Genomic DNA, 22,698 nt, shown 5'->3' with positions numbered 1-22,698 from the left:
GTGTGTTGGTAATATCAAGGAGAATCTAAACATTGTACTGTCAGACTAATGCTTTCCGTGGGTGAAAACTGGAACTGTCAGGTTAGATAAACATCTATTCGACGACCTTGAGTTACCACTGAGACATTTCTGAGGCACAACACTAAGAAAACGCATGTAATTGTCAAGGGTGGCAGGGCAGTGTTGCTCTCAAAGTCCCGTCTGACTGACAGGGCAGAGGCTCTTCCTCACTGCCTGAATCTGCTTCCCGACAGCTCCAGGGTTCCCTCGGGAAGCCGCCGTCCACCTTCATCCACCTCAGGCATGTCCTGCAGAGCCCTCTGGAGAACCAGCTTCAGGTTCTGCCTATTTTGACGCTGCCTAAAGGAGCCCACGAAGAAGTAAATGACAGGGTTGGCACTACTGTTTAGAGGGGACAGGAAAATGGAAACTAGATGGACATGACAGAAAATGACTTCCAAATCCAGGTGGATCCCAGTAGACAGGGCCCACTGAATGCCGAAGGGCAGGCTGCGGAGTACGAAGACTAGCACTGTGAGCAGGATCGTCACGTACAGCCTGGTCAGCGGCATCTTCCAGGATCCACAGAGAATCCTAACCAGTAGGACCAGGCTGGACCCACAGAGAACCACACATAAAAAAATCAGCCACACGACTGTGATGAAATCTGATGTTTTGACACCAAACAGAATCAGCATCACTAAACAGGAAGTCACAGAACATCCACTCCAGGATGCTCCGCAGTAGGGACAGGGCCCAGAGCAAGACACACACGACCGCTGACAGGTGTGTGTGGGGCGGCGGCAGCGGTACCAGATGGGCCACAGGACGCACAGGCAGCGCTCGGTGCTCATGGCACTCAGAAAGCTGAGGCCTGTAAAGTATAGAAAGGTGATCACAGGAATGAGGATTTTGGAGATGGGATGGCAGATATTGATGAGGAGTGAGGCGGAACGTATAACGTGGCCGCTGAGGAAGAGGAAGTCTGCCGCGGCCAGGTTGAGGATGTAGATGGAGAGGGCGTTCCTGCGCATGCGGAAGCCCAGGAGTCAGAGCAACAACCGCGTTTCCTGTCAGCCCGACAAGAGAAATGATGCATGTCAGCACCGTGAGGCTCAGGGTCTGCTTGTAGCAAGGAGTCTCCTCAGTTCCGTTAATTGGTGTCAGTTCTGTATCCAAGGCTGGGATGCTTGGATCCACGCTCAGAAACCGTAGTCTGGTGACCCTGGGAACACAAACCAGATGTGGTCACCAGCTGTTTGATCTCTGATTCTCCCCACCACCCTGCCATGTGGGATTTACTATTCTCATCGTAAAGAGGAGAGAAACAGAGGCTCACAGAGAATAAGTCACCTATCAAAAGGTGGGGGTCCTCAAATCCAGTTTGAAATCCAGTCCCTGCTGACTCTGAAGCCTGACTTATTGCCACACAAGTTCTGTACTGACATGGGAATAACATTAGGATCAAAACACCCCCATTCAAGTGGCCAGGGCTGTGGACCCGATCATTACTGTATCCTGGGCCTGACATTTTCTCTCAGGTGGAGGAATTCAGATACACAAAGAGGTGGTTTTGACACCCTCATGACTAGGACTGGTCATCCATGGATAGGAAAGAAGACCACGCATTATGAAGCAGAGGAAAATGTGACCTTCGCTAGGATAAGAGTGGAAATGGCTGGGTCTGGTGGGTGAGAAATAACTCAGTGTGTCAGTTATTGCCGACAGGACCGCATTTTACATTTTATACTCCCAGTGCCTATTTCCATGAGCAGAACACTGTGCTCTTCATAAATATTCATTCAATGAATGAATGAATGCATGAGGAACCTAATGGTACTGGTAGATTTTGGTGAAATGGAAAATAAAAATGAAAGCACAATGTAAGGCATTAGAACACACATTTGTAATTATATGAAGAGAATTTCATTAATCAGAAATCTATTTGTGGACAGCTCTATCTGTGTTGAGAAGAATGATTGATGTGTGCCCAACACCAGAAAATGACCACTGATGTGCCTTTGAAATGAGGTCTCAGTGTAGCTTTGCTGAACACCTAGAAGCATTTTTGTACACAGCGTTTGGGTAGGGTGTGGGTCTGAGCTGAACTGTTCAGGAATAGAGCAAAGGAAAGAGTAAGTGCGGGTGAGGTCTGAGTGCAACTGAAGGAAATAATTGAAGTGTTGGAATATCTATGGGGGACTAATAAGTGTTCTGCTCCGTATACAAAATGTAACCCTATTTCCTTCTCTCTTTCAGTAGATCTGTGGTTTATTTCTCTGTTGATGAAAATATTTGTGTTAGCAGAGTCAATGAGAGAAATGGGCTAGTATAGGGCTTGGAGTATAAAGAGAGAGATTCATGCAAACTTCAACTGGAGAATGAGGACTGGGTCTAATCCGGGAGAATAACAGCAACTGATTCGGAGTTTATTAGGTATTGTCTCTTTTAATTATCTGAAGAGCCTAGGAGGTAAGAATGAGTATTATTCCCATGTGGCCAATAATGCATTGGAGCCCAAAAAGGATGAATTATTTGTCCTGGGACTTATATAGTATGAATTTGAGCCCAGCAGGGCTGACTCATGATCCAGTCTTTGACCAGCCCTTTCGAACCAGCATGACTCTGTGTCGATTATATATGTTAGAGGGAGTAAAGCAACAGAGTGATTCTCAAGTGAAATCCAGGTTGGCAGTCAAAATTGTGGGGTGAAAAAAAAAACTAACCTAAACAAACTCTAGATAGAGAATGAGAAGCTAATCAAATAGGGAACAATATAGAGGAGAGTGAAAACCATTTAGGAACAAATTCAGGAGTTCCTTTTTGCCTATCTGAGGCCACCTTTGCTCTGGAATCCCAAGAATGCACATGGGCAGGAGGCTTCCATGAGGAAAGAAGATTCACCCTCTGCTGGGAGTACAGAGAAACATCAAGAATTAATGTAACCATCCTGACCTTTAGTAGAAAGACAAGCTGCCACATCCCTGATTGGCCCGAAAAGGAAATGGGAGGAAAAGGAGAACATCTGTTATCCACATTCAGGGCACTAAACACTTTGTCCATCTATATTTAGGGTATGATATATTTGTCTTTCTCATGAAAACTGAAGCTCCATAAGCTGTCTTTTTCACTGTAGTATCACCTGTCTTTTTCACTGTAGTATCATCAATATTTAGGATGTCTTTCTTAAAGACCATCTATGGTATTATCCTCATATAACATAAGATGAAGCCGAGGCCTATAGAATTAAAGGGTTTTCCTGAGATCATAACATGGAAAGCAGGTCCAATACCAGTCCCTGGTCGCTGGAGCCCTATATGAGACTTCTGAACTGTTCTCTGCCCCATCATTTATTATTTCTGAGGAGTTCCTGAAAAATCTTGATGTGAGCACAGAATCAGAGACAGTGCGGGGCTGAAGAGACTGCTAGGTTTCCCCAATAATCATTTTCCTCTTTGGTCACATAACAATTCTGAGAGTGTAAAAGCAGCACAAGGACCCACATCCCAGTGTTCCTTGATGATGGTGCCATCATATGAGCAGGTGCTGTTCAATGTAAGATGTACAAAAGTGATCCCTGGCTCATGGGATCAGTAGAACGAGCAAGGCCTCTCCTTCCTTTCATCCTTTTCCATCATGCCGGAATGCTGATGTGGCTGGGAATCATGCAGGATCACAAAAATAAGGGCAACTCTCTAGGCACTGGGGAGTTGCAGTTTTGGAATTCTGATGTATGATGCCTTGGAGCTTCCAGCTGGGATCTAGAAGATGGTCATCTCTGGGTATTCATTGGGGCTTGCTTCCAGAACCTCAGCACACACCAAAATCTGCAGATGCTCATTTCTTTATACAAAATGATGTGATATTTGTATGCAACCTATGCGCTTTCTCCTAGATACATTAAATCATTTCTAAGTTACTTAGAATAACTGACAAAATGCAATTGCTATGTAAATTCTTTTTTTTACTGTATCAATTCAGAAGTAATGACAAGAAAAAACAAGTTTATACCTGCTCAGTATATACACAACTCCACCATACTCTTATTTTTAAAGTAGTTTCCACCTGTGGTTTGTTGAATCTGCAGATTCAGAATGTAGTGACCCAGAGGCACAACTGTACTTTCTTGTTAAGATATTTCTACTTCGTGTCTTTATGAGAACAACCAAACTTATATTCTAAACAAAAGAAATATGTCCTCTCTTTAAAAAATTACTTTTAATTTTCTATACATTTTTGATGAATGCAAACATGTCTGCATAGAAGTGACAGTAGAGAAGGACATGCCAAACATTAGTCTGATAGAGTTGAAATGAGACATCAATCAATCACCTTTAGACAGAAAAAAACACAGGAAGTAGGAGGATATAAGAAGGTGTGAGGGATAGTCTTAGTTGCCAGGAGGATTTGTTTTCCATTCTTCTCTATCCTGTTTGACATCCCAAGAGAGCGGCTTCTATGTACCACATCAGTGGGATTCTTTTAAATTCTTGTTTCTGGTGGAATTGAGACACTGGGAGACACCAGGGGGAGACTGGAAGACAGCAGGAGAGCCACTTGGGATTTCCACCTCCTGGCTCTCTGCAGGTGTATTAGTTCGTTCTTGAATTGCTACAGAGAAATACCTGAGACTGGGAAATTTATGAAGAAAACAGGTTTAATTGGCTCATGGCTCTGCAGGCTATACAGGAAGCATAGCAGCTTCTGCTTCTAAGGAGGCCTCAGGAGGCTTCCATTCATGGTGAAAGGCCAAGGGGGAGAGAGGCATCTCACATGGTGAGAGCAGGAGCAAGAGAGAGAGAGGGAGGAGGTGCTACACACTTTTAAACAACTAGATTTCATGAGAACTCATCAGTGTCACAACTACAATACCAAAGGGGGATGGTATTAAAACATTCATGCGAAACCATCCCCATGATCTAATAATCATCTCCCACCAGGTCCTCCTTCCAACGTCGGGAATTACAATCAACATGAGATTTGGTTGGGGACACAGATCCAAAGCATATCAGCCTGTGTGGCTGTGTGTTGGCCACACAGGGCTTCTCCACCTGCCTGCTCATGTTCTCCCACCCCTATGGATACAGCTATGGCTATGGCGACAATAATAACTGCTCCTTCCCTGTCACTTTCAGCCTAGGGGAGGACTTAGTGCTCCCCTAGGTATTGCTGCTTAGGGTGCTGACCCATGCATTTTCTCTTTCCTTAACCCTGCACGTCTTTGTAAATACTTCTCTCATGAAACACTCCTCAATCATTTCAGTTTGGACCATCCATGTCTTCCTTAAAACTTTCCAGATAGGCAAGGAAGAAAAATTTTGAAAAGTAAATAAAACAACAAAACTGGCTTCTACAGCAGTTCAGCTCTAGGAAGCAATGCCTGTATGTCCCCTTGCTCATTTAATGAATGTTGGAGGTAGCATTCTCTCCATGAGGGCAGATTGAATGATTGGAATAAAGGAAGTGATATGGGGAGATAAATCAGAAGCGGGGACCCTATTTGGAACTCACACAGACTGGGTTGGTAGCAATCGGTTTCCAGAAGGAAGCTGTATGTCTCCTGTCTTTTCATGAAACAAGCTCATGATCCCCTGCATGTAGCACAGAGGTGGAAACATAGGGACATGATCTTGTAGCTAGAACTGTAACTGACTATAAAAGAAGACAGTTCTTGGTACTTACCCTTATCTTTCATTTTTCTTTTGTCCAGAGGTGAAGATCTCCCTTGTGGTAAAGGTGGAGGGCCTTTCTGGGATTCAGTAACTTCAGAGGACCCTTTTGTGTTGCTTAATTCAGGGGATGCCTACGAGAGCTAGATTGAACACTGGTTAGCAACCCAGGCTTATGAAGATGCTGGACAGACTTGTTATTTCCTGTATGAGGACTGTGGACAAATCAGAGGCCAGAGGTATTCAAGACACAAATCCCAACTGAGATGATTCTTGGCCTCTGTCCCATATCCAGTACATATAAGCCTCTCTCATCACATCCCATGTTGTTCACTTTCCTGTAGGTAATTGCTGTCCTGATTTTAAAAATCAATTATGGGCCTAGGTATCACATCAAGTAATGTGAACTTTCATTATGAGGCTTTATAAATAATGAAAAAAGTGGATCATAGGATCATTCAAGGCTGACAATGTCCTGACACCATTTTTTTGGTGTTTTCTTTATTATAGTGGTAATATATTCATGTGTATACTTTCTTTCCAAATGCTAGAGAAGTGTATGCAAAGTGAAAGTCTAGAATCCCATTGTCTAGAGGCTACCACTTGCTACATTGTTCATTATTACTTCTTTTATCAACTCTGAACAGCGAACTTTTTTTAAGTTCTGTGAAATCAAATCATTTATTATTGTTTGTATTTCAATGGGTTTTGGGGGAACAGGTGGTGTTTGGTTACATGCATAAATTCTTTAGTGGTGATTTCTGAGATTTTGGTGCACCCATCACCCAAGCAGTGTATACTGTACCCAATGTGTAGTCTTTTGTCTCTCATCCCTCTTTCATTCTTCCCCCCAAGTCCTCAAAGTTCATTATATTATTCTATGCCTTTGTGTCCTCACAGCTTAGCTCCCACTTATAAGTGAGAACATATGATGTTTGGTTTTCCATTCCTGAGTTACTTCACTTAGAATAATGGTCTCCAATTCTATCTAGGTTGCTGAGAATGCCATTATTTCATTCCTTTTTATGACTGAGTAGTATTCCATGGTATATGTGTGTGTATATATTTATATATATATATTATATATATATAAAATATATATAAATATATACACACACATATACATATATATATACATACACACACTATATATATATAATTTTCTTTACCCACTTGGTGATTGATGGGCATTTGAGCTGGTTCCATATTTTTGTAATTGCAATTGTGCTGCTATAAACATGCAAGTGCAAGTGTCTTTTTCGTAAAATGACTTCTTTTCCTCTGGGTAGATACCCAGGAGTGGGATTGCTGGATCAAATTGTAGATCTACTTCTAGTTCTTTAATGAATTTCCACACTGTTTTCCATAGTGGTTGTGCTAGTTTACATTCCCACCAGCAGTGTAAAAGTGTATCTTTTTCACCACATCCCTGCCGACATCTATTATTTTTAGATTTTTAAATTATGGCCATTCTCGCAAGTGTAATGTGGCATTGCATTATGGTTTTGATTTGCGTTTCCCTGATCATTACTGGTGTTAAGCATTTTTTCCTATGTTTGTTGGCCATTTGTATATCTTCTTTTGAGAATTGTCTATTCATGCCCTTAAGCCCACTTTTTGATGTGACTGTTTTCTTCTTGCTAATTTGTTTGAGTTCCTTGTAGATTCTGGATATTTGTCCTTTGTCAGATGCATAGTTTGTGAAGATTTTCTCCCACTTGGTGGGTTGTCTGTTTGCTCTGCTGATGATTTCCTTCACTGTGCAAAAGCTTTTTAGTTTAATTAAGTCCCATCTATTTATTTTTGTTTTTGTTGCATTTATCTTTGGGTTTTTGGTTGTGAAGTCTTTGCCTAAGTGGATGTCTAGAAGGGTTTTTCTGGTGTTATCTTCCAGAATTTTTATGGTTTTAGGTCTTATATTTAAGTCTTTGATCCATCTTGAGTTGATTTTTGTATGAGGTGAGAGATGAGGATCCAGTTTCATTCTTCTACATGTGGCTTGCCAATGATCTCAGCAATATTTGTTAAATAGGGTGTCCTTTCCCCACTTTATGTTTTTGTTTGCTTTGTCAAAAATCAGTTGGCTGTAAGTACTTGGCTTCATTTCTGGATTCTGTATTCTTTTCCATTGGTCTATGTGCCTAATTTTATGCCAGTGCCATGCTGTTTTGGTGACTTTAGCTTTGTAATATAGTTTGAAGACAGGTAATGTGATGCCTCCAGATTTGTTCTTTTTGCTTAGTGTTGCTTTGGCTATGCAGGTTTTTTGTTTTTTTTTTTTTTGGTATGAATTTTAGAATTGTTTTTTCTAGTTTTGTGAAGAATGATGATATTTTTGTGGGAATTGCATTGAATTTGTAGATTGTTTTTGGCAGTATGGTCATTTTCACAATATTGATTTTACCCATCCACGAGCATGGGGTGGATTTCCATTTGTTTGTGTCATCTATGATTTCAGCAGTTTCATAGTTTTCCTGTAGAGGTCTTTCACCTCCCTGGGGTAGGTATATTCCTAAGTTGTTGTTGTTGTTTTTTTTTTTTTTACAACTATTGTAAAAGGGTTTGATTTATTGATTTGATTCTCAGCTTGATCACTATTGGTGTATAGCAGTGCTACTGATTTGTGCACTGAATTTGTATCCTGAAACTTTACTGAATTTATATATCAATTCTAGGAGCTTCCTGGATGAGTCTTTAGGGTTTTCTAGGTATATATTCATATCATTGGTGAACAGGGACAGTTTGACTTCCTCTTTACTGATTTGGATGCCCTTGATTTCTTTCTCTTGTCTGATTCCTCTGGGTAAAACTTCCACTATTATGTTGAATAGAAGTGGTGAAAGTGGGCATCTTTGTCTTGGGAGAATGTTTTCAACTCTGGGAGAATGTTTTCAACTTTTCCCCATTTAGTATAAACTTGGCTATAGGTTTCTCATAGGTGGCTTTTATTATGTTAAGATATGTCCCTTCTATGCCGATTTTGCTGAAGGTTTTAATCATACACGGATGCTAGATTTTGTCAAATGCTTTTTCAATGTCTATTGAGATGATCATATAATTTTTGTTTTTAATTCTGTTTATCCGATGTATCACATTTATTGACTTTTGTATGTTAACCCATCCCTGCATCCCTGGTATGAAACCCACTTGATAATGGTGGATTATCTTTTTGATATGCTGTTGGATTGGGTTAGCTAGCATTTTGTTGGGGATTTTTGCATCCACATTCATCAGAGATACTGGTCTGTAGTTTTCTTTACTTGTTATATCTTTTCCCGTTTTTTGTATTAAGGTGACACTGGCTTCATAGGATGCTTTTGGCAGGATTCCCTGTTTCTCTATATTTTGAAATAGTTTCAGTAAGATTAGTACCAATTCTTCTTTCAATGTCTGATAGAATTCAGCTGTGGATCCATCTGGTCCTGTACTTTTTTTGTTGGGAATTTTATAAATTTTTATTTCAATCTCACTGCTTTTTTATTGGTCTGTTCAGAGTTTCTATTTCTTCTTGGTTTAATCTAGGAGGTTTGTATATTTCCAGGAATTTATGAATATCCTCTAGGTTTTCTGGTTTGTGTATGTAAAGGTGTTCACAATAGCCTTGAATGATCTTTGTATTTCTGTGGTATTGGTTGTAATATCTCCTGTTTCATTTCTAATTGAGCTTATTTGGACCCTCTCTGTTCTTTTATTAGCTACACTCATCAATGGTCTGTCAATTTTGTTTATGTTTTCAAAGAACCAGCTTTCTGTTTCACTTATCTTTTGTTTGTTTGTTTGTTTCAGTATCATTTAATTCTGCTCTGATCTTTGTTATTTCTTTTCTTCTGCTGGGTTTCGGTTTAGTTTTGTCTTGCTTCTCTGGCTCCTTGAGGTGTGACCTTAGATTGTCTATTTGTGCTTTTTCAGACACTTTGATATGTGCATTTAATGCTATAAACTTTCCCTTTAGCACCACTTTTGCTGTATTCCAGAGCTTTTAATAGATTTTGTCACTATTATGGTTCAGTTCATAGAATTTTTAATTTCCATCTTGATTTAATTATTGATCCAATGATCATTCAGGAGCAGTTTATTTAATTTCCATGTATTTGCATGGTTTTGAATGTTCCTTTTGGAGTTGATTTCCAATTTTATTCCACCACAATCTGAGAGAGTACTTGCTATAATTTTGATTTTCTTAAATTTGAGACTTGTTTTGTGGCCTATCATAGGGTCTATCTTGGAGAATATTCCATGTGTTGATGAATAGAATGTACATTCTGCAGTCGTTGGGTAGAATGTTCTGTAAATATCTGTTAATTTGTCCTAGGGTATAGTTTAAATCCATTGTTTCTTTTCTGGCTTTTTGTCTTGATGACCTGTCTAGTGCTGTCAGTGGAGTATTGAGGTCCCACACTATTATTGTGTTACCATCTATCCCATTTCTTAAGTCTAGTGGTAACTGTTTTTGTAAACTTGGGAGCTCCAGTGTTAGGTGCATATATATTTAGGATTCTAATATTTTCCTGTTGAACTAGACCTTTTATCATTATATAATGTTGGAGGCTGCATAAATGTCTCTTATGATTAGGCAAAATTGAAGCCTGTCAGTAACAATATGAACCTGTGATCAATTAAGCAGCTGACCAGTCGTTACCTCCTCCTCCTTGCTCTTGTTACCCAATAAATATGAAGGGCTGAGAAGCTCGGGCGGTGGCCTTTGCTCACTAGAAGCAGGGAGCTCTTTTCTTTTTCTCTCCTCTCTTCTCCTCATGTTGCCTTTCCTTAAAACAGTTTTTTTTTCTTGGTTATCATTTCTACATTTGTCCCTTTGTTCAGTCATAATGATGGTCTCAAGCAGTAACAGTAATTGCTGAATGATGGTCTCAAGCCATAACAGTACTAACTGCTGTAGTGACAGTCTCAAGTAGTAGTTGTGGCAGTCAGCCACAAGTGGCACACTAACAGGGACTATCAGAGACAAACAGACCTGAAAAGATCTGAAGAGGCCTGCAGGGATAAATAGAGATGAACAGAAATAGAGAGAAATAGAAATGGAGATAAGTAAGTAGAGATAAGTAAGTAGAGATAAGTAAGCAGAGATAGGGAAAGACAGGGACTTGCAGGAACTAACAGGTATCATAGGGACAGATAGGGATAGATAAAGACTAGCAAAGACTAGCAATATAAGGTCAATGCCCTAAAGAAGCACACAAGTAGAGACAAGCAAAGACTAGCAGAGATTTCCAGGGACAGACATGGACAGATAGGGATAGATAGGGTCCTATAGGGACTTGAATGAGGAAGGTCTGCTGGAACAGAAAAAACTAAAGCCCAGAAAAATCTAACACCAACTAGACAAATTAGAAACCCTGTTACAAGTCTGCCGGGAACAACATAATGTCAGTGCTCTAAAAAGGTACTGGTCAGTGCCCTAGAGGTACAAAGAACGGGAAGTTTTTGAATCAGGGTAACATGAGGAAGAATTTGGTTGTTTCTGTTTATTTTCTCTTTTTTGTTTGGAGTTTGGTATATACCATCTTTTTGTTATTTCAGGGTTTGAGAGAATTTTTTGCTACACCTACAGCATCTATCAAAAGTGCTGTAGGATGATCAGGAGAGGGAAGATGAAAATTGGCTTGTACTGTCTTCTTTTGTGGCTACCGAAAGGCTGACTTTAGCTTTGGCTTTCATGGATTGTAACGTGCACTGGCACCTGTGAGATGTGCAGAGGACTTGGGAGGTTTTTTCGGAGCCTGTCAAGATATGGGAATTGAGCTTCATTGCTCTGCAGTATTGACTCAGGCAATGGCTAATTTGGTAGCTGACAGATATAAAGGAAGCCAAGGGTCAAGCCCTAAAGTGGGAAAGTGTTAAATGTAGAAAAATTGGATGTTTCAGAAAAGAACACTACCAGACCACTGGGCAAAAGGGATCTTGTAACACAGTTCCCCTCTCAACAGAAAAAAACGCCAGGACTTTGCCCTCGTCGCAATAAAATAAATCATTAGGCTAATCAGTGTCACTCAAAATTTCATCAAAATGGCACCCCCCTGTTGGGAAGCGAGAAGGGGGCCTGGACCTGGGCACTTCAAACTATGAAGGCATTTCCCTGTCCAGGCCCTAACTCTGTCTCAGGGGTGGGTTTCCGGAGGCACACTGATTCCCTTTCCCCAGGAACATCTGGAAACACAGGATTAGATCCCCTAGAGAACAAATTATATTAATTGAAAGAAACAAACTCACTAAGATTCACATTGATATTTGGGGATCTTTGCCAACAAAATACATGGGATTGATTTTGGTAAAATTGTCTTAACTTACAGGCCCAGGAGTTGTTGATTTTTATTGTGAAGGAGAAATTCAGGTAGTGGTAATGTCACAAGATCTTTGGGTTTTTGAACCAGGAGAATATGTTGCTCAACTGTTGCTTGTTCCCTTTAAGTTGTACCCTTCTCTACATAAGAAGAAGCAAGGAGGTCAGGGATTTGGAAGTGCAGCTAGGAGAGAGATTTATCTACACAATCCATAGCTTCTCATCGACCCACTTGTGCAGTTAAGTTTTGTGGGCTTATGGATACGGGAGCAAGAGACTGGTCTCTCATGGTAATAGATCTTGAGGATTGTTTACAAGAAGGATAAGCCTCAATTTGCTTTTTCTGTGTCTTCTTTAATCAGAAAGAGCCTGTCTCTCATTATGAATGGAAAGTTTTACCCCACGGTAATTAACCAAAGAGGCAGAAGCTGAGTTACTGCCTGTAGAACAAATGCTTTAGCAACAGCATGCCTCCCAGCTACAGACACAAAAGCCTTTGTTTCTGTTTCAGTAGATTCACTAACGTGGGGATGAGGGTATGCTTGTGTTTTTGCAGAAGATGAACAAGCCATGCGGGTGCCCTCAAGATGTGTGTGACCATGGAATGGGAGACTGGAGGGACCCATGAATTCCAACTACAGGCCTGGTTCCCCCAGTATAAGCCATAAGCCAGTTGAATTTGGACGCGAAGACGGAAGGAGGACCGACTGGAGTCACGCTGACATCAACCACCATAATATGGGGACAGATCAAGAAAACCACACAGGAAGCTGAGAAACTGCTGGAGCACCAGGGTTTCACCTTTTGCTGGAACTCAGAGGTACAATCAATGCTTAACAGACCAATGCTTTCTGACTGGGCTCCTCTCTACCCTGAATACAAGAGACCCTAATAGTTAAGCAGGAATGTCATCGCCCCTATTCAGCAAGAAGAAGTTGCAGAAGATGGACCTTCATCCTTCTGCAAGTCTTAGGATTAAGGGTCCTCTTGTAAAAGGGAAGGGGGAAATATGAAAGAAGCATTCAAACCAGAGTGACTCCATTTTGAATAAGGGCTAAGAAAAATTAAGCTGGATCACCAACTGGCAATTAAGGGCTGCACAGCCTGCAATTGCCTTGCTCAATTAATTTAAAAACAAAAAGGAGATGTTGGAGGCTGCACAAGTATTTCTTATGATTAGGCACAATTGAAGCCTGTCAGTAATAATATGAACCTGTGATCAATTAAGCAGCTGAACAATCATTACCTCCTCCTTGCTCTTGTTACCCAATAAATATGAAGCTCTGAGAAGCTCGGGTGGTGGCCTTTGCTCACTAGGAGTAGGGGGATCTTCTCTCTTCTCTCCATGTTGCCTTTCCCTAAAAGTTTTTTTTTGTTATCATTTCTACATTTGTCCCTTCATTCAATCATAAGGACAGTCTCAAGCAGTAACAGTAGTAACTGCCGTAATGATGGTCTCAAGTAGTAACAGTAGTAACTGTCGTAGTGACCGTCTCAAGTAGTGGTTGTGGCAGTCAGCCACAACATAATATCTGTCTTTGTCTTTAACTGTTGTTGCTTTAAAGTCTGTTTTTTCTGATATAAGAATAAGAATATAAGATATAAGAATAGCTCCTCCTGCTCACATTTAGTGTCCATTTGAGTGGACTTTTTCCACCCCTTTACAGTGTTAGTATTGAGATGTGAGGTGTTATTCTATTCATAATGCTAGCTGTTGTCTGAATACCTTATTTTTTTCATCATGTTATTGTTTTATAGGTCCTGTGAGATTTAATCTCTGACAAGGTTCTATTTTGGTGTATTTCAAGGTTTTATTTCAAGATTTAGAGCTCCTTTCAGTAGTTCGTGTAGTGCTGGCTTGGTAGTGGCAAAATCTCTCAGCATTTGTTTGTCTAAAAAAGATTGTATCTTTCCTTCATTTATGAAGCTTAGTTTCATTGGATACAATATTCTTGCCTGGTAATTGTTTTGTTTAAGGAGGCTAAAGATGGGGCCCCAATCCCTTCTAGCTTGTAGGGTTTCTGCTGAGAAATCTGCTGTTAATTTGATACGTTTTCCTTTACCTCATGCTTTTGCCTCACCGCTCTTAAGGTTCTTTCCTTCATCTTGACTTTCTATAACGTGATGACTATGTGCTTAGTTGGTGGTCTTTCTGTGATGAATTTTATGGGATGGTTTTTGAGCTTCTTGTGTTTGGGTGTCTAGATCTCTAGCAAGGCCAGGGAAATTTTCCTTGATCATTCCCTCAAATATGTTTTCCCAACTTTTAGATTTTTCTTCTTCCTTGGGAACACCAATTAGTCTTACGTTTGGTCATTTAACATATTGGGAACTCCAATTATTCTTAGATTTGGTCATTTAACATCCCAAATTTCTTGGAGGATTTGTTCATTTTTTTAAAGTTATTTTTTATTTGCCTTTGTCATATTGGGTTAATTTGAAAGCCTTGTTTTACAACTCTGAAGTTTCTTCTGCTTGTTTGATTCTATTCAGATTTTCCAGTGTATTTTGCATTTCTCTATGTCCTTCATTTTCAGAAGCTGTAATTTTCTAAATTTATGCTGTCTATTTCTCTGGGGAATTTTTTCTGTCCATATCCTGTAACATTTAAAATATTTCTTTGAGTTGGTATTCATCTGTCTCTGGTGCCTCCTTGAGTAGCTTAATAATCGACCTTCTGAATTCTTTTTTTGTGTGTGTGTGGCAATTCAGAGATCTTTTCTTGGTTTGGATCCATTGCTGGTGAGCTAGTGTGATTTTTGGAGGGTGTGAAAGAAACTTGTTTTGTCATATCAGAATTGTTTTTCTGGTTCCTTCTCATTTGGGTAGACTATGTCAGAGGGAAGATCTGGGGCTCAAGGCTGCTGTTTAGATTCTTTTTTCCCATGGGGTGATCCCTTGAAGTGATCCTCTCCCTTTTCTCCTACGGATGGGACTTGCTGAGAGCCGGACTTCAGTGACTGTTATTTCTCTTTTGAGTCTAGCCACATAGGGGAGCTCTTAGGCTCTGGGCTGGTACTGGGGAGTGTCTGCAAAGGGTCCTGTGATGTGATCTGTGTTCAGGTCTGTCAGTCGTGAATACCAGGACCTGTTCTGGTGGAGGTAGTAGGGGAGTGAGGTGGACTCTATGTGGGACCTTGATTGTAGTTTTGTTTAGTGTATTGGTTTTTTCAAATGCTGGTTGTGCTGGCAGTAAAGTTGTCACATGGACAGATTCAGGACCTCTGGTTAGCCAGTATGTTACAGGCTGTGGAGTTATCTGATATTTTCTCCTTTCTTCAGGCAGGGTTGTTTTGTGAGTTGCTATAATGGTTGTGTGGTTGGTCTCCAGCCAGGAGATGAGGCTTTCAACAGCATCAGCTGCAGTAGTTTAGGGAGGATACAAGTTTTCCCTGAAGTCACCTGGATAAGTATTCCAGTTTCTCAGGTGCTGGGTGGGGCTGTAGAGCTCCCAAGAGATTATGTCTTTCGTCTTTGGCTTCCAGGGCAGGCAGCGAGAGACCATCAGTTGAGGGTAGGGTTAGGTATGTCTGAGCTCAGACTATCCTTGAGGGGGGGCTTACTGTGGTTGCTGTGGGAGATGCGGGTGTGTTTCTCAGGCTGATGGAGTTACATTCCCAGGGCTATTAGGGCTGCTTCTGCTGCATCATACAGGACTTCAGGGAAGTGGGGGGAAAGCTGGCAGTGACAGGCCTCACCCAGCTCCCATGCAGCCAGAAAGTCCAGTCTCACTCCTGCTGTGCTCCCTCAGCAGCACTGACTTTATATCCAGGGGCTGAGAACTTGCCAGAGGAAGCCCACCTGCTGAGAAAGCAAGCAGGGCTTTCAGGCATTGCCCCCTCCCTGCCCCGGCTTCTGTGCTTTTATTGGCACTTCGTGTTTGCCTCCCACTCCCAAATTATGTCCTGGAAAATTCACGCTCAGTTGAAATGATCACAAAGTTCAGCTGGAAGTTTCCTTCTCCCTGTGGTCCTTCCCCAATTTTACTGGCATCCCTCTGTTATAAATAAAGTTTCAGTGCCACAAAAGAAATAGCACTTGAATATAAAATTTTCTTTTTAATTCTCAGCAAGGCAAGTCACTTCTATAGAAGGGTGCACCCTTACAGATGGAGCAATGGTGAGCGCACACTTGGACAAGGGAGGGAAACAAGTTCTTATCCCTGACGCACATGGCCCCTGCTGCTGTGTTGTTCCCCTATTGGCTAGGGTTAGACCGCACAGGCTAAACTAATTTTGACTGGCTAATTTAAAGAGTGATGGGGTGAGTGGTTTGGCAGGAAAAATGGTTATGACAGAGCAGGTAATTGGAATGAGTTAGGGTGGAATAGGTAATCAGAATGAGTCAGGGTAGAGCAGGTAATCGAAAAAGGTTGCTTTACAATAAAGTTAAGTTTAAAAGTCGAAGGCAAAGAATTGAAAGTACTGACACTGATTCTTTGAAAAGAAATTTAGAACTGATATCTAACATTGGCAAAACATGAAAAGGAGAAACAGGGCGGGGGAAGAAGAAAACGAGGAGATTATGATGTTCCAGAATTCCAAGCCATGGAGTCATTGATGAGTAAGTAGTGTCAGTAGCGGCTACATGGTTGCAAGATTAACCTTTGGCTGAGCAATGAGGAGTCATTGCCAATGTTGTCAAAGTGGTTGCAGAGAAAGAGTGGCCTGAAGACGAAGCAGAGCAGGTGTGCGAGAGAATGGCGAATGGTGTGATGGATTTCCTGGACACCCCTGATGTGAACTGAAACACCACAGACAAGACAGTTCAGGTAGGTGGCTGCATGCCATGTTATTGTATAACAACCAATAGTGTTTCTATATACAAACAAGCGGTAGGAAGAAATAAGAGAAAATGAACCCAACCACATCTTCTGAAAAAGAAGGGTAATGAGGATGGATGATTAAGGCATAGTGTAAAGCCTGAATAAGCACAATATTGTAGTAGTCATTCATATATAGAAAAGCTAATCAAATTTGTAAAACTAACACAAATGCATATGGAAACATAGTACGGTCATATCTCTTATTTTTATAATTTTTTATTTTTGTAAATTTTTGTGGGTACATGGTAGATGTATATATTTATGGGGTACATGAGATGTTTTGATTTAGGCATGCCATGTGAAATAAGCTTATCATGGAGAATGGTGTATCCATCCCTCAATAATTTATCGTTTGAGTTACAAACAATCCCATTATATTCTTTAAGTTATACAATTCTGTTATTGACTACAGTAGCACTATTGTGCTATCAATGGTAGGTCTTACTCATTTTTTCTTTTTTTTTACTTTTTTTTTTTAGTTCTAAGGTACATGTGCATAATGTGAAGGTTTGATAAATAGGTATACATATGCCATGTTGGTTTGTTTCACCCATCAACTCATCCTTTACCTTAGATATTTCTCCTAATGCTATCCCTCCCCCAGTGCCCCCACCCCCCACAGGCTCCTGTGTGTGATGTTCCCTGCCCTGTGTCTAAGTGATCTCATTGTTCAATTCCCACCTATGAGTGAGAACATGCAGTGTTTGGTTTTCTGTCCTTGTGATAGTTTGCTGAGAATGATGGTTTCCAGCTTCATCCATGTCCCTGCAAAGGACATGAACTCATCCTTTTTTATGGCTGCATAGTAGTCCATGGTGTGTATGTGCCACATTTTCTTAATCCAGTCTATCATTGATGGACATTTGGGTTGGTTCCAAGTCTTTGCTATTGTGAATAGTGTCACAAGAAACATACGTGTGCATGTGTCTTTATAGTAGCATGATTTATAATCCTTTGGGTATATACCCAGTAATGGGATGGCTGGGTCAAATGGTATTTCTAATTCTAGATCCTTGAGGGATTGCCACATTGTCTTCCACAATGGTTGAACTAATTTGCACTCCCACCAACATTGTAAAAGTGTTCCTATTTCTCCACATCCTCTCCAGCTTCTGTTGTTTCCTGACTTTTTAATGATTGCCATTCTAACTGGTGTGAGATGGTATCTCATTGTGGTTTTGATTTGTGTTTATCTGATGACCAGTGATGATGAGCATTTTTTCATGTGTCTTTTGGCTGCATAAATGTCTTCTTTTGAGAAGTGTCTGTTCATATCCTTTGCCCACTTTTTGATGGGGTTGTTTGTTTTTATCTTGTAAGGATATTAGCCCTTTGTCAGTTGGGTAGATTGCAAAAATTTTCTCCCATTTTGTAGTTTGCCTGTTCACTCTGATGGTAGTCTCTTTTGTCATGCAGAAGCTCTTTAATTAGATCCCATTTGTCTATTTTGGCTTTTGTTGCCATTGCTTTTGGTGTTTTAGTCATGAAGTCCTTGCCCATGCCTATGTCCTGAATGATATTGCCTAGGTTTTCTTCTAGGGTTTTTAATGGTTTTAGGTGTAACATTTAAGTCTTTAATCCATCTTGAATTAATTTTTGTATAAGGTGTAAGGAAGGGATCCAGTTTCAGCTTTCTACATATGGCTAGCCAGTTTTCCCAGCACCATTTATTAGATAGGGAATTCTTTCTCCATTTCTTGTTTTTGTCAGGTTTGTCAAAGATCAGATGGTTGTAGATGTGTGGTGTTATTTCTGAGGCCTCTGTTTTGTTCCATTGGTCTATATCTCTGTTTTGGTACTAGTACCATGCTATTTTGGTTACTGTAGCCTTGTAGTATAGTTTGAAGTCAGGTAGTGTGATGCCTCCAGCTTTGTTCTTTTTGCTTAGGATTGTCTTCACAATGCGGGCTCTTTCTTGGTTCCATATGAACTTTAAAGTAGTTTTTTCCAATTCTGTGAAGAAAGTAATTGGTAGCTTGATGGGGATGGCATTGAATCTATAAATTACCTTGGGCAGTATGGTCATTTTCACAATATTGATTCTTCCTATCCATGAGCATGGAATGTTCTTCCATTTGTTTGTGTCCTCTTTTATTTCACTGAGCAGTGGTTTGTAGTTGTCCTTGAAGAGGTCCTTCACATCCCTTTGAGTTGGATTCCTAGGTATTTTCTTCTCTTTGTAGCAATTGTGAATGGAAGTTCACTCATGATTTGGCTGTTTGTCTGTTTTTGGTGTATAGGAATGCTTGTGATTTTTGCACATTGATTTTGCACCCTGAGACTTTGCTGAAGTTGCTTATCAGCTTAAGGAGATTTTGGGCTGAGACTATGGAGTTTTCTAAATATACAAGCATGTCATCTGCAAACAGGGACAATTTGACTTCCTCTTTTCCTAATTGAATATCCTTTATTTCTTTCTCTTGCCTGATTGCCCTAGCCAGAACTTCCAACACTATGTTGAATAGGAGTGGTGAGAGAGGGCATCCCTGTCTTGTGCCAGTTTTCAAAGGAAATGCTTCCAGTGTTTGTCCATTCAGTATGATATTGGCTGTGGGTTTGTCATAAATAGCTCTTATTATTTTGAGATATGTTCCATCAATGCGTAGTTTGTTGAGAGTTTTTAGCATTAAGGGCTGCTGAATTTTGTCAAAGGCCTTTTCTGCATCTATTGATAATTATGTGGTTTTTGTGGTTGGTTCTGTTTATGTGATGGATTATGTTTACTGATTTGCATATGTTGAACCAGCCTTGCATCCCAGGGATGAAGCCAACCTGATTGTGGTGGATAAGCTTTTTGATGTGCTGCTGGATTCAGTTTGCCAGTATTTTATTGAGGATTTTCACATCGATGTTTATCAAGGATATTGGTCTAAAGTTCTTTTTTTTTTTTTGTGTCTCTGCCAGGCTTTGGTATTAGGATGATGTTGGCCTCATAAAATGAGTTAGGGAGGATTCCCTCTTTTTCTATTGATTGGAATAGTTTCAAAAGGAATAGTACGAGCTCTTCTTTATGCCTCTGGCATAATTCGGCTGTGAATCCATCTGGTCCTGGACTTTTTTTGGTTGGTAGGCTATTACTGCCTCAATTTCAGAGCCTGTTATTGGTCTATTCAAAGATTCAACTTCTTTCTGGTTTAGTCTTGGGAGGGTGTATGTGTCCAGGAATTTATCCATTTCTTCTAGATTTTCTAGTTTATTTGTATAGAGGTGTTTATAGTATTCTCTGATGGTAGTTTGTATCTCTGTGGGATTGGCGGTGATATTCCCTTTATCATTTTTTATTGTGTCTATTTGATTCTTCTCTCTTTTCTTCTTTATTAGTCTTGCTAGCAGTCTATCAATTTTGTTGATCTTTTCAAAAAACCAGCTCCTGGATTCATTGATCTTTTGAAGAGTTTTTTGTGTCTCTTTGATCTTAGTTATTTCTTGTCTTCTGTTAGCTTTTGAATTTGTTTGCTCTTGCTTCTCTAGTTCTTTTAATTGTGATGTTAGGGTGCCAATTTTAGATCTTTCCTGCTTTCTCTTGTGGACATTTAGTGCTATAAATTTCCCTCTACACACTGCTTTAAATGTGTCTCAGAGATTCTGGTACATTTTGTCTTTTTTCTCATTGGTTTCAAAGAACATCTTTATTTCTGCCTTCATTTCTTTATTTACCTAGTAGTCATTCAGGAGCAGGTTGCTCAGTTTCCATGTGGTTGTGCAGTTTTGAGTGAGTTTCTTAATCCTGAGTTTCAATTTGTTTGCACTGTGGTCTGAGACACAGTTTGTTGTGATTTCTGTTCTTTTACATTTGCTGAGGAGTGCTTTACTTTCAATTATGTGGTCAATTTTAGAATAAGTGTGATGTGGTGCTGAGAAGAATGTATATTCTGTTGATTTTGGGGTGGAGAGTTTTGTAGATGTCTATTAGGTCTGCTTGGTGCAGAGCTGAGTTCAAGTCCTGGATATCCTTGTTAACCTTCTGTCTCATTGATCTGTCTAATATTGACAGTGGGGTGTTAAAGTCTCCCATTATTATTGTGTGGGATTCTAAGTCTCTTTGTAGGTCTCTAAGGATTTGCTTTATGAATCTGGGTGCTCCTGTATTGGGTGCATATATATTTAGGGTAGTTAGCTCTTCTTGTTGAGTTGATCCCTTTCCCATTATGTAATGGCCTTTGTCTCTTTTGATCTTGCTGGTTTAAAGTCTGTTTTATCAGAGACTAGGATTGCAACCCCTGCTTTTTTCCCCCCATTTGCTTGGTAGATCTTCCTCCATCCCTTTATTTTGAGCCTATGTGTGTCTTTGCACATGAGATGGGTCTCCTGAATACAGCACACTGATGGGTCTTGACTCTATCCAATTTGCCAGTCTGTGTCTTTTAATTGGGACATTTAGCCCATTTACATTTAAGGTTAATATTGTTATGTGTGAATTTGATCCTGTCATTATGATCTTAGCTGGTTATTTTGCCCATTAATTGATGCAGTTTCTACATAGCATCAATGGTCTTTACAATTTGGCATGTTTTTGCAGTGACTGGTACTGGTTGTACCTTTCCATGTTTAGTGCTCTTATAAGGCAGGCCTGGTGGTGACAAAATCTCTCAGCATTTGCTTGTCTGTAAAGGATTTTATTTCTCTTTCACTTATGAAACTTAGTTTGACTGGATATGAAGCTCTGGGTTGAAAATTCTTTTCTTTAAGAATGTTGAATATTGGCCCCCACTCCCTTCTAGCTTGTAGGGTTTCCACCAAGAGATCAGCTGTTAGTCTGATGGGCTTCCCTTTTGTGGGTAACTCGACCTTTCTCTCTGGCTGCCCTTAAGAATTTTTCCTTCATTTCAACCTTGGTGAATCTGACAATTATGTGTCTTGGGGTTGCCCTTCTCGAGGAGTATCTTTGTAGTGGTCTCTGTATTTCCTGAATTTGAATGTTGGCGTGCCTTGCTAGGTTGGGGAGGTTCTCCTGGATAATATCATGAAGAGTGTTTTCCACCTTGGTTCCCTTCTCCCCATCACTTTCAGGTACACCAATCAAATGTAGATTTGGTCTTTTCACATAGTCCCATATTTCTTGAAGACTTTATTCATTTCTTTTCACTCTATTTTCTCTAACCTTGTCTTCTCACTTTATTTCATCAATTTGATCTTCATTCACTGATACCCTGTCTTCCACTTGATCAAATCGGCTATTGAAGCTTGTGCATGCATCACTAAGTTCTCGTGCCACGGTTTTCAGCTCCATCAGGTCATTTAAGGTCTTCTCTACACAGTTTATTCTAGTTAGCCATTCATCTAAACTTTTTTCAAGGTTTTTAGCTTCCTTGTGATGAGTTCAAACATGCTTCTTTAGCTCAGAGAAGTTTGTTATTACCGACCTTCTGAAGCCTACTTCTGTCAGCTCGTCAAAGTCACTCTTCATCCACCTTTGTTCCATTGCTGACAAGGAGCTGCGATCCTTTGGAGGAGAGGAGATTCTCTGATTTTTAGAATTTTCAGCTTTTCTGCTCTCGTTTCTCCCCATCTTTGTGGTTTTATCTACCTTTGTCTTTGATGTTAGTGACCTATAGATGGGGTTTTGGTGTAGATGTCCTTTTTGTTGATGTTGTTGTTATTCCTCTCTGTTAGTTTTCCTTCAAACAGTCAGGTCCCTCAGCTGCAGGTCTGTTGGAGTTTGCTGGAGGTCCACTCCAGACCCTGTTTGCCTGGGTATCACCAGTGGAGGCTCAGTTGGAAATGCAGAAAGAAATCACCCGTCTTCTGCATCAATCACGCTGGGAGCTGCAGACCGGAGCTGTTCCTATTCGGCCATCTTGGAACAGATCCCGGTCTTCTTCATTTTTTCTAAACATTTTTTGTACCTATTAACCATCCCCACTTCCCCCCCCCACCCACCGCCCCACACACCGCATGACCCATCC

General features: G+C 40.4%; 1 pseudogene; it reads right to left on the bottom strand.

Annotated features, from left to right (window-relative positions):
- Positions 1–227: 227 nt before the first annotated feature.
- Positions 228–22,022, bottom strand: LOC100437676 (mas-related G-protein coupled receptor member X3-like; annotated as a pseudogene).
- Positions 22,023–22,698: the final 676 nt, after the last annotated feature.

Source organism: Pongo abelii, chromosome 9 (genome assembly GCF_028885655.2).
Source record: "Pongo abelii isolate AG06213 chromosome 9, NHGRI_mPonAbe1-v2.0_pri, whole genome shotgun sequence".
Classification (NCBI taxonomy): domain Eukaryota; kingdom Metazoa; phylum Chordata; class Mammalia; order Primates; family Hominidae; genus Pongo; species Pongo abelii.
The sequence above is the reverse complement of the archived record's forward strand: the minus strand, read 5'-3'. Positions and strand labels throughout refer to the sequence as shown.